This window comes from Notamacropus eugenii, chromosome 6 (genome assembly GCF_028372415.1).
Source record: "Notamacropus eugenii isolate mMacEug1 chromosome 6, mMacEug1.pri_v2, whole genome shotgun sequence".
In the NCBI taxonomy this organism is placed as follows: domain Eukaryota; kingdom Metazoa; phylum Chordata; class Mammalia; order Diprotodontia; family Macropodidae; genus Notamacropus; species Notamacropus eugenii.
In genome coordinates, this window is record NC_092877.1 from 292,814,189 (window position 1) to 292,826,869 (window position 12,681).

The window sequence follows — 12,681 nt, forward strand, 5'->3', positions numbered from 1 at the left end:
CAAGACTGAAGGACAACATGAGGTCCATGAGCATTCTTTTTGGCACTTAACCCCAATTACCTCAAAAAATGCTGGTTTCTTCCCTTCCTTCTTTCCTTTTCTTTTTTCCTTCCTTCTTCCTTCCTTTCTCCCTCCTCTCCTTCCATTCCTTCCTTTCTTCTTCATTCCTCCCTTCCTTCTTTCCTCCCTCACTTCTTTTTTCCTTCCTTCCAGTGCTTTTCCCTAAAAGAAATTTTCTTTCCTCCAACTGATAATAATCCCCTTAAAGTCCCACAGAATTCTTTATTTTAGAAATCTCTAATGCTCTTATCATGTAACATTCTATAGTCAGTCAGCCAATTAGCATTTATTAAGCACCTACTATGTGCCAAGCTCTTTGCTAAGTACTGGAGATACAAATAAAGACAAGAACAACAACTCCAACAAATAGTTCCTGTTCTCAAAGTACTCACTGTCTAATGGAGGAGACGACATGCTATCCTCTATATACAACTGAGGTATATCAGGATAAATGGAGACAAAACTTAGAGGAAAGAACTTACAGTGAGATTGACAACTTCTTACAGAAGAGATTTTAGCTGAGTCCTGAAGGAAATCAGGGAAGCAGGAGATGGAGACAAGGAGGGAAAATGTCCCAGGCATGGGGGACAACCAGTGAAAATGCAGGGAATTGGGAAGTGGAGTAACTTGAAGAATACATGGAGTATATGTCATTAGATTGTAGAATATATGAAAGACAGTAAGGTGTAAGAAGACTAGAATGGTAGGGATGGACCATGTTCTGGAGGGCTTTAAAAGTTAGTACTGTCTATTTGACCTGGAAGTGAGAGAGAGTCACTGTAGTTTATTGAATGAGTGAGGACCATGGATGTGGACAGACACACTAGAGGAACATCAGTTTGACAGCTGTGTGGAGGATGACCTAGAATACAGGGAGGCTTGAGGCAAGGAGACTAAGATGCTATTGCATGGTCCAGATAGGAGGTATGAAGAATCAACAGTAGGGTGGTGGCTTGTCAGAGGAGGAGATGTAGACATGGAATGTTACCAAGGTGGAAATGACAGAATGTGGCTATTGATTAGACATGAAAGGTGAGAGACAATGAGAAATTGAAGATGATGCCTTGGTTGCAAGCTTAGGTGACTGGGAAGATGAGGGTACCTTTGTCAGCACTAGGGAGGTTAAGATGAGGGGAAAGTTTTGGATAAAAGATAATGAGTTTAGTTTTGGCCATGTGGAGTTTAGATGTTCTTGGGATGTCTAGTTGAAATGTTTAAAAGGCAGTTGGAAATTTGAGACGAGATTGGGTGAGAAATTAGACTACAGATTGTAGAAATAGATATACATGTAACTATACTAGCTATCTGTATTAGCGTCAACCTATACTACATAGTAAGCTCCCTGAGGATAAGAAACATGTATTATCCAAATTTAGTTTCATTCCGAGCTTCTCAGACTGCCCTCTGCTACCAGTAGGTGTTTAATATATGTTTCCTTGTTGTTGTTTGTGTAGCCACACTCAACAAGGAACCTAGAATCTAGCAGGAAGGACAAAAATGGATAAAAACTAATATTTTTAAAATATATGAACTGAAAAGCAGATATAAGCTACATTAAAATATATAAAAAGTCTAGTTAATTATGTACACAGAAGAGAGGTCATGTATAATGGGACAAAATGGTGATAATTTCTCTAATGTTTTTTCCCATTCACTTTTTAAATGATCACATCTATTATTTATCATTCTTAGGGATGTTACAGGTAGTCTATTTTTTAACATCTTGGAATCCTGTGAACCAAATATTCATTTTAAGTTTCTCAAGTACAAAATTTAAATATCCCTATCTCCATTTTAGAAAATTCTAAAGAAATTTGGCCTAGTACCCTATAATGCTAAATTAAACATTTTAGTGGGAAAAACCAGAAGCAAGAATAACAACCATAGGAGTCATATTGATTTCTTTTGGCAATGAAGGCATTGAACATATTGATGTAGCAAAAATAATTTTCAGTAAATTGTGTCTTTGCTGACTTGCAAGAATTCTCACAGAACTTTGCCTCATCTCTTTATTTGGAGTTATATAGATTTTAAAAATATTATATCAGGGAATCAGCATTTAGCTGCTTCTTTTTACAGATGAGAAAACAGAGAAGGATTAAGCACCTTATTTAGAGCATACAAATGTTGTGATCTAGGGGTTCTGGGAAGGCTGAGATGCACAGGACATGGGTCTGCCTTGAAAGAATTTGACCTCTCAAGCCTTCTTTCAGTCTAGGACAAGGTTTACTATGCAGGCAGGTTTTTTAGGAAGCTATGCATTTGATAGGGACAAGATTGATTTTTCTTATAGGGAAAAAGATTGTGAGGGGATTTGGATGAGATCCAATAAACTGAGGTGACCTGGAGGTAATAGAGAAGGGATCTAGATGGGATTAAGGGTGGGAAGTAGCCTAGTGTAGTCCAGAGGTAAGAGATAATGAAGGGCTGGGCTGAGTAAGAGGTAACAGAGAACTGAAAGTCGGGGTAGGTCAGAGACACAATGAAAGGACAGTTGGAAAGCATAATTGAATATCTAGGTGGGGATGTATGGGAAGGTTCAGGAGCTGAGTTGCATTTTTTGGGGTCTAGGTCCCATACATAATTACTAGTTCAGCCTTTCTGGAAAATCAGTCTGTCAAATCTATGTCATAGTCTTACCAGGAAATTTGTCCCTAGGATAATGAAGAGTGAGATGTAAGAAGGTCAAGAGTCAAAGCATTACTAATGAGAAAACAGAGTCTCTTGCTGGGATTTGGTCCATATGCTGAATAACAATAAAAACATCTAATTTGCTAATCTTGACAGACTACATAAAGGTCCACTGAGCCTGGGGTCCAGCGCGCCATTCGCTATTTTTCCTCCAGGCATGTGGTGTGGACTGAGTTCAGTCCTGCGGAGCCTGGCCTCTCTTGAGAGATCTAGATTCCCAATACTCACATTCATTGATTTGTTATCTCCGCCCCCCCCCCCCCCCCCCCCCCGCACTGTATTTTGAGGATGATTTTATTTACGACACATCTAAGACTTCCCCCAAAGTAGGGGCACATGCTCCATTAACAATGTGGATATGCTAAACGTAAAAAACTCATGTGTGTGCATTTGACCAAAATAAACTCAAAACAGCCCAATTCAGGAGCCCAATTAACTACTGTTACAATCTGCCAGGAGGCTGATACTTAAACCTTGTTGAATGTAAAACAGTTTGCAGGACTGGTAATTGGACATTTTATATTTCACCTTGGCTCACAGCCCTTTTCTTTCCGGAATCAGCCCAAGGCAGCCTTGCCGGATTTGAAGCCCCAAAAGAGGAGAGAGGAAGGAGAAAACCACACTGTCTTTAATAAATCCACTGAGTCATCAGCTTGAAGGACAAATAACAACAGCCACTAAAGGGGTTCTATCGTGCAAGATCCTCATCCACAAGTCATACATGACTCCAGATGTGATGCATGCATGTGGTGCATGCACATGGTAGCCCAGAACCAGGAATAGAAACAAAATATTCTATGGGATAGTACAGTCAAGTAATCACAGATGATACAGCAAAGTCCATGGAGCACGTGTTTTCTTGTTAAGAGTATTTCTGGAAACCATCTATTTTTCAGCTTGCCTGTTTCATGCAATTGTAATGACCCTAGCAGAAGGTTTAGGACTAAAATTGTCTCCCCGGCCCATGCCACACTGCCTCTTCATGCTGCTTAGCTCTTATCCAGATCAAAATTTCTGATAATAAACTGAGATTTTAAATACAATTGCCTTAGCACCAATTCTCTTGACAGCCTTGTTGGGTGATCAGTCCCATCCATTATTGTTTATCATTACATCTGACTTACTATTCTTTAGAAAGAAAACAGAAGAAATGTCAAGCAGTGACTAATCACAATTGGAAAGGACTAGTGATAAAATATCTTATTCTCTTCTGGAGAGAGCTGTGATGGACTGAGTGTAGATCAAAGAATAGTTCCTTTTTCTTTCTTTTTTTTGTGTGATTAATATGATCATTTATTTTGCATGATTATACATATGTGTAATGAACTTTGTTTTTCCTATTTTCTCAGTGGGTGGAAGGAAGAAGAGGTAGGGTGAAAATTTGAAATTGAAAGTAAAATAAAATTGAATTAAAAAAAACAAAGCAGAAGGCATTTCAAGAGGGGGTGATAATATGAGAAAAGGCACAAATGTGGGAAATCATATGGTATATTTGCCAAATAGTGACTTAACCAGTTTTTGGAGAAGAGAGTTTAAAAAAATTAATATGATTATATTTTGGTCTATGTTACATCCAATTAATATAATACTAATAAAAAATTCACATTTTCATAGCAAAAAATAAAAGCGCCAAAGGAAAAATATTTTCTACTTTGTGATGATAAAGTGAGAAAGTTTCTGCAATTTATATACAGGCAAGACAGAAGCCAACACAACTTTCTTCTAAACACAAAGATGACCAGGTATTTGTTAGGTTGGTTTAAAAAAAATCAGCATATATTATAACATAATTGCACATTGTCTGCCACATAGCAATCTCTTAATAAATGTTTAATTAGTATATTGATTAATTGCCATATTATGACAGACTCAATATAATAAGCACATAATTCCATTTGATACCAAGTTTTTCATATTATTAGTTTTTTATTTTTTCAATTCACTACCTTCCATTTTTCTTCCCTCCCACCCTACCTACCCCCAACAGAAAAGAAAAACAAAGCCCTTATCGATTGTCAAGTCAAACAAATTCCAAGTGTTGTTGTTCAGACATCTCCGACTCTTTGTGACCACAGCACACCAGTACTTTTCATTACACCAGTACACCTACATTGTCTCTCAAAGTCTATCCAAGTTCATGTTCATTGTTTCCTTGATACTATTTATCTCTCTCATCCTCTGCTGTTCCCTTTTCCTTTTGCCTTCAGTCTTTCCAAACATCAGGGTCTTTTTCAAGGAGTCCTGTCTTCTCATTACAGGGTCAAAGTATTTAAGTTTTAGCATCAATATTTGATCTTCAAAAGAATAGTATGAAGTATTTCTTTAAGCATTGACTAATTTGCTCTCCTTGCTGTCCAAGGAACTCTCCAAAGTCTCGCCCAGCACTATAATTTCAAAGTGTCGATTTTGCAGCACTCAACTTTCCTTATAATCCAATTCTCACATTGTTTCTGGAAAAAACCAAAACATTGACTATTTGGATCTTTGTTGGTGAGGTGATATCTCTGCTTGTTAGTATGTTGTCCAGGCTTGCCATAGCTTTCCTTCCAAAGAATAAGCATCTTTTAATTTCAAACTGCAGTTGCTGTCTAATGTGATCTTTGAGCCCAAGAATATACAATCTAACACTGCTTCCATTTCTTCTCCCTCTATTTGCCAGGAAGTGTTGGGATCAGTTGCCAATTAGCTACTATATAAAGCATGTCCATTTGTAACACATGGTCCAACTACCCCTGAACCTTCTCATACTCATATTCAAATTATAGACGCTATTAAATGGTATCTTATTTCTGGTTCAAATTTGCCACCTCCTGGCTAAAAAATTGTGAACTTTTGAAGTTGACTTAGGCTCAGGCATTCAGTTGCTGTTCCTAGTAACAGCTATAGTCAAGGAACAGACATCAAAAGAGAAGAAAAATGGGATGAGGCAGCATAGAGTAGTGAATTGGATAGAGAACTTATCTCAGGGTCAAAAGACTTGGGTTCACATCCTGCCTCTGATAACTTACTGGCTATGTGACTATGGCAGTCTCTCAATACTCTGGCTGACTCTCTTAGATTATAAACTGCAAAGAATATGCCAACCTATATTAGTAGAAGAAGTTCCCTCACCTGGGAGTTCCCTAACATTTCTTTTTTGAGTTCCCTAAATTAAAGATATCACAGGTCCAATGTATCTTATCCCCTAAATTGTATAGAAATGCAAAAAGGCAGGCCAAAGAAAAACCTTACTATCTATCAGGGACTATGCTAAATGCTAGGAATTTAAATAGAAGCCTAAATAAAGATAATCTCTGTACCAAAGGAACTTAAATTTTAACAGGAGAAGATAACACATTAAAGGGATTAGAAAAACAGAAATGGATTTGGGAAGATAGAGACATAATTGTTATGTTTAGAGAGTCAAACATGACAGAGGACAAAATGGAGATTCCCATTCCCATTCCAGAAGGAATTTACCAATGGGAGAAGGGAACTGACATCCCTGAGGGACATTCCTGGATAAGAAGGTCTCAGGCATTAAAGGAAATTCCAGGGTAAGAAGATAACTGAGTCATGATGGCAAAGTCTGGAGAGGCAGGGAAACCAATCACTTCCCATATGCTTGGAGATTAGAATTTTGTTCTTCTTCCAAGATCAATCTCAAATCCTTGAAACTCAAGACCATCATAGCAAAGGGAATGGAGGTGGAGTGGGGGAGGGTTATCTTCACAATCTCTACATACTGTCGGATAGGTCCCAAGTGAGCTTGGCTTCAGTTAGGGGCTGATTCTGTATTTAGTGGATTGCCTGCTTCCTTGAAGCAAGGTTGACCTCATGCATTACTCATCTCACTTGGTTGCCATCTCCCAGTTTTTCACATCCAGGATCTGTTGCCTACATGCTCTACCCCAGGTAGAATTCTCTGGGTATGAAACAGCAACAAAACACTTGTGATTTCCACCACTTATTCTTGAATTCTTCCATGGGGTTGAAAAAATCAGAGATCTCCTTTTTCAAAATTTCCTCTCTCAGTTTCCTATTCTCTGGGGACATGGACTCATAGAAAACAGAGTCCTCTTTCTCCAATGAGCATTTGTGAGTCTTTACCACCTCTACCATTCATGTTACACTTTTATTTTCTTAACACTCCCTTTTCATTGTTTTTTCTTCCCTCATTTTTTGGGTCCCCATTTTTTGTACTGTTTTCCTCCATCAGAAGGTAAGCTCCTTGAGGGCAGTGATTAATTTTCTTTTTTAAAAATTATTATTATTATATTTTTAATCCCAGCACTTAGCACAATGCCTAGCATATAATAAGAACTTAATAAATGCTTGTTGACTTGATTTGTTCTGGCCTTCCAAAATGCTATGATAAAAGGAATGTTTACTCTTTTCATATCTTCAATAAAATTGTAGTCTTTAGTCATTTATACTTTCTAATCTAACAGTCCTAAATTATAGTGTAATCTTATAAAACAATTCTCTATCGTTCAGATCCTTCAAATTCTCCTACTCTTGAGTTATTCCTTGTAGATAATGGAACCAGAGAGTTTTCCAAGTGTAGAAAACACCATGGTTTTGTTGGTGGGAGCGGGGGAGACTGTATGTAGATGGAAAAATTTCTGCTTTTTTGGTTTTTCAAATGTCCTTTGTGATGAAACAGCATATTCTTGGTGCTCAATACACTGGGTTATGTTTTTCAGGGGCTTGAGGCTCAGTAAAGTTTCTTAAATCACTTTCTAGGTAAAATAATAATAATAACAATAGTAATAGTAATTCATTTTTATACAGCAGCTTTCCAAGTACTTTCTCAAAACAATCCTTTAAATTCTAGCGCAAATATTCTTATCCCTATTTTGTAGCTAAAGAAGTTGAGGCTTTTCCAGATGAAGTGATTTGCCCAGCATCACGTAGCTGGTTAATGTCTGAGGCAGAATTCGTATCCAAGTCTTCCATTTCCAAGTCTAATTTTTTTCTATTGCATCATGTTGAAGAGGAAAAAAAGCTGTTAGCTTGCAGCTGTCATATAAGCGTAGTTTGGAATGGTTTTCCTAAATTTATGAATGCATTAAGACGTCTTTATCTACATCCTTTAAGAATAACTCTTCTGAACACCAAAACTGACAGTCCCATGATCACTATTTTCAATTCCATACAAACAGCTAGGGCATTGGGCTCATTCCACCAAATTCATGGTCTCCCAGTCAGCTATTTGTAGTCTATAAATTAGACAAACTTTTTATTTTATGTCATCTTCAGTATATGATTCCCCCAGCATCTCTTCATACAATGAAGTCCATCTATAACTCAGGACTTTTTGCAAAGCTCTGTGCATGTTATATCACCACAAAGGATGATTCGACACATCATTATTTCAAAGGAAACAGTCCTGGGTGACCACAAGATTTTGCTCTTCCTTCTTTCTTACAGGTCAGCATTCTAGTGCATACATCATTGTGGGCAACACTATGGAGTTGAAAATTCTTGACCTGATCTTCCTCATTATTGGTCACTGCTGTATGGATGTGACCACTCTTTATGTCCATTATCCATTTATGGTACCATTATACCAGAGTTGGTGGAAAAAATAAACACATTCCAATACCTCCTTTATTTTCAGTTCATCTTTCTGAGTGCATTGTGTCTTTGGATGGTATTCATTACAAATTCACATAAATTTTGTTCAATTTTCATTATTAGTCCTACCAGACAAATTTCTCTCTGCTTAGTACCTTGCTCATCTTGGATTCAGCAATGCATTAAGCTGCTACCCTCAAGTGACTATCCTAAATTACTTTTCAGGATTAATAGTAATAATAATGATAAAAATTTTTAATGGCTCCTTAAAGTTTATAAAATACTTCCTTCACAACAACTCTACTGCAGCTACAATGGCTTTTCTCAGAGTTACCTGATGGAATCTGTCAACAAAATAAACATTTTTCCTAAAAATATCACTCATCTGAAATTGATTCTGCCCACATATCTAGCCTTAAGAGACTTCCTTGAAATTTGTTTACTGAATATTCCATTACCTAGAAGAGTTAAAAGTATCATTTGCTAATGTGAAGAATTCACTATTCAAAGGGGAAAAAAAAGAGCACACTGTTCAGTCTTCATCTAGATCACTAATTAAAAATATTAAGCTAATGCTAATTTTTAGAAGAGCCTATTCCGTATCATTTTCTATTCAGAAGAGTGCCCATTTCTCCTTGCCCTTTGTTTCATGTTAGAAAATCAAGATGCCATAAGTATATGATGTGTTGACTTTGGAATCAAGGGTCCGGTTCAAATCCTACCTCAGATATTTAAGAGTTCACAGGCTCATAGATTTAAAGCTGAAAAAGGACCTTAAAGATCATTAACTCCAACCCCCTCATTTTACAGATAAGAATACTGAGAGCTTACATGATTTGCCTGATACAACTTTGTAATTTGAAGCAAGATTTGAGTTTCTGGCTCCAAATTCAGGGCTTTATCCTCTTCGTCACCTCTTAAAACCTCAGTATCTTCATCTGTAAAAATTAAGGACAATAATACTTTCAGTAACTCTCAAGGTAATTGAAGAAATTGTTTTTCCAATCTTCAAGTGTTTAAATGTGAGCCTCCATCATCATTCAGTAACCTGTCTTCCTTTAAAGTTTATTCCATCAACATTTATCACCCAAACAAGATTCTGGTAGCTGTTGTCTACCAAGTTCTGGGACACTTTCCTTCCTAACCAAATTCAGTCTTTTCTCCCCAAATCCTGCCCTTACACTAGGGGACTTATTTGGATACTTCCTCAATTATCCTTCATCTAGGTTCCTCAGCTTACTCATTTCACATGACTTATCCCTCCATTGCATCACACAATGATGCTAGTACAGACAGATGGTCACACCCTTCCCTCACAAATGTATCACTTTCATATTAATGAACAATGAAATTCTCTTATCTAATCACAATCTATCATTCCACCTCTCCCTTTGCCTAGCAATCACAAAATCTGTTTTTGGTCCTCACTGTGACCTCCAATGCTTTACCTCTCAGTTCTTTCTCAGGCCATCACTGGTTCAATGGCTAACCTCTCTTCCCTCACCTAACTTGACCCAATACAGTCTAATACAGCATATATTTATTAAGCACCTACTGGATGCAATTAATAAAATGAAAGAGTCCCCGCTGTCAAGGAGTTCACAATCTAATGGGAAGAGACAATATTCAAAAGAAGGGAGACTCCAGGGGTACCAAGTGGAAGTGAGACCAGGTAGAGCAGTAGATACAAAGTGGAGTGAGTTTAGAGCCCAGCTTCTGCACCCTATAAAGGAAGACATTGGGAGGAGCTTGGTTCTCCACCCTCCAGCTCTCCAATCAGAGGAGAGAAGAGGCTGAGGGAGCCTTGACTCAGTAGCCTGGAGATGAGATTAGAAGTGATGAGCTTATCCTGGCAGGGGCAAGTGAAGTTGAAACCAGACAGAGAGGGAGATACAAAATGGAGGACCTCTTGGCAAACTAGTTCAACTCTACACTCTCCTCTTCTCTACAGCCCCTTCCCCCTTTGCCTATGGAAGAAATTGCCAGCCTTGGATGGTTCCCAGCACCTACTGCCTTTGCTCTGATTCAAGTGCTACTGAACACAAATGGAGAAACCACAAAATTCTGATGACTGTCCACTACAAATTCATAGTATCTCATCTGGGCCCCCACTGCTGCAAGAACATCCTTTTTTTATTCAATTCTAAGCTGTTTTCTAGAATGGCTGAACTGGTTCCCACATCATTTTGTCTTCAGCTTTTGTTTTCTAAGGCAATTCCCTCCTGATTCTTTCCTTCCCCTCCAACCCTCTCATCACCCAATCTAGTCACAGCCCAGTCTCTTAATTACTTTCTTGAGCTTCTACTACTTTGCTGTACTTTAATCTTCCTCTCATTAGCTCAGGTAAGTGGGAAGTTAATGAGATCCCCATTGCTTTCCACCCCTACCTTGACTTTTAGGACATTGTACTCTTTTAATGCAGCTTGAGAAAATGACTAAGGACATGGGGTTGCCATGTCACCATTGACTTATATTGTGCTCTAAGATCATTAGAACCACCATAAAACATATTAGAACATACCATAGGTCCTTTTCATATAAACTGTTGTCTGGTACTCTTTTTCTCATCTTGTATTTTGAAGTTGGATTTCTTTTTGAAGTTTTTTTTTTTTTTTTTTTTTTTTTTAGAAGGGGCAGCTAAGTGGTATAGTGGATAGTGTACCAGGTCATGAGTCAGGAAGATCTGAGTTCAAATCCAGCCTTAGACACATTAACTGTGTGACTTTGAGCAAGTCCTTTAACCTCTATTTGTCTCAGTTTCTCATCTGAATAAAATGAAAAATAAATAAAATGAAAATATATTGGAGAAGGAAATGGAAACCATTCAATATCTTTGCCAATAAAGTCCATGAAGTCACAACAGAATTACAACTATGAGTAGAACAAGAGAACTGCAAAAAGCCAATATATTTGGTAATGTATCCCAGTATATTCTGTATCCCTTTAAGCATAAAAATTATTGCAGTTATATCTGTCAGCTAGGTGGTGCAGTGGATAGAGCACCAGCCTTGAAGTCAGAAAGATCTGAATTCAAATCCAGAATCATAATGACTAGCTGTGAGACCCTGGGCAGGTCACTTAATCCCTATTTACCTCCATTTTTCATACTAAAATGGGGACACAGTAGAGAAGAAAATGTCAAACCACTCCAGGATCTTTGCCAAGAAACTCTAGAGTCAGACATAACTGAAGAACAAAACGACATAGAACTCTGCATTTATCTCTATTAAATTTCATCTTACACTATCCAACGTTCCAGCCAATCATAATCTTTTTGAATCCTAAGTATTGTAGCTATTTTCTCAAATTTGCATTACTGCAAATTGATTTTTTAAAATGTTTTCATTAAAGCTTTTTTTGAAATAAAAAAAACTGAACTATAAAAGACCACAGAGAGGTCTCTGGGACATTCTTTTAAACAACACCCTCAAAGTTGCCATCAACACATCAATGACTACTCTTGGGGATTATTCAATCAGTTCCAAATTTACCTATTTGTACCATTTAGCTCATATCTCATCATCTTTAACCACAAGAATAGTGAGAGAAAATTTGTCAAATATTTTGCTGAAATACATGTATATTAGCTTATATGACTGAAAAAAAGGGAAATATCCAGCCCTGACCTCTTTTTAAAAGTTCTACATAGTCCCATTCCCTTGTACATTCTTTGATTGGGACTTCAAATTCAGTATGTCTAAAATCAAACCCATCACATTCCTCCATCTTCTTCCTGACTTCCCCATTGCTAATGGAACCATCTTTCTCCCAAAATTTCAAACCTTAGGCTAATTTTTGACTGTTCCCTCTTATTCATTCACACACAGAATTAGTCACTATAGCCTACTGATTCTCAGAACCACAAAATCCCTTGCCTCTGACTCACCTTTTCCATTACAACTGAAATAATTCACTAGCAGGTCAAAAAAAGGTCTTGTAGAACAATGAGAAGAAAGGGAAGGAAGTGAATATTCAAAGATCTGAGTCTGTGTACATTTCACATGCAAAAAAGCTATGACAACATCTAGTGAATGGATAATATTATTAATGGACATTTAAAGGACAATATGCTTAATGGGTAGAGCTGATTCATGGCTTATCAGTGTGATAAGTTCACAAATTCATTCTATTAGGTCTGCGAGTTTAAAGCAACCAATTTGACAGTAATCAGGTTTTGTAGGGGATGGGATGAGGCTGGGATGCCTAATGGTTTGAGCACAGGCTGAGAAACATGGGCCCTCTCTGTGCCAGTCCATTGCTTGCAGTGTTTGAGACATTAACTAATGGAGTCAAATGCTGTAACAGTAATTTGGGCACCCACTAGGGGGAAAAAAAGCACCTGTCATCTCCTTCATATTTCCTTTCCCCCCT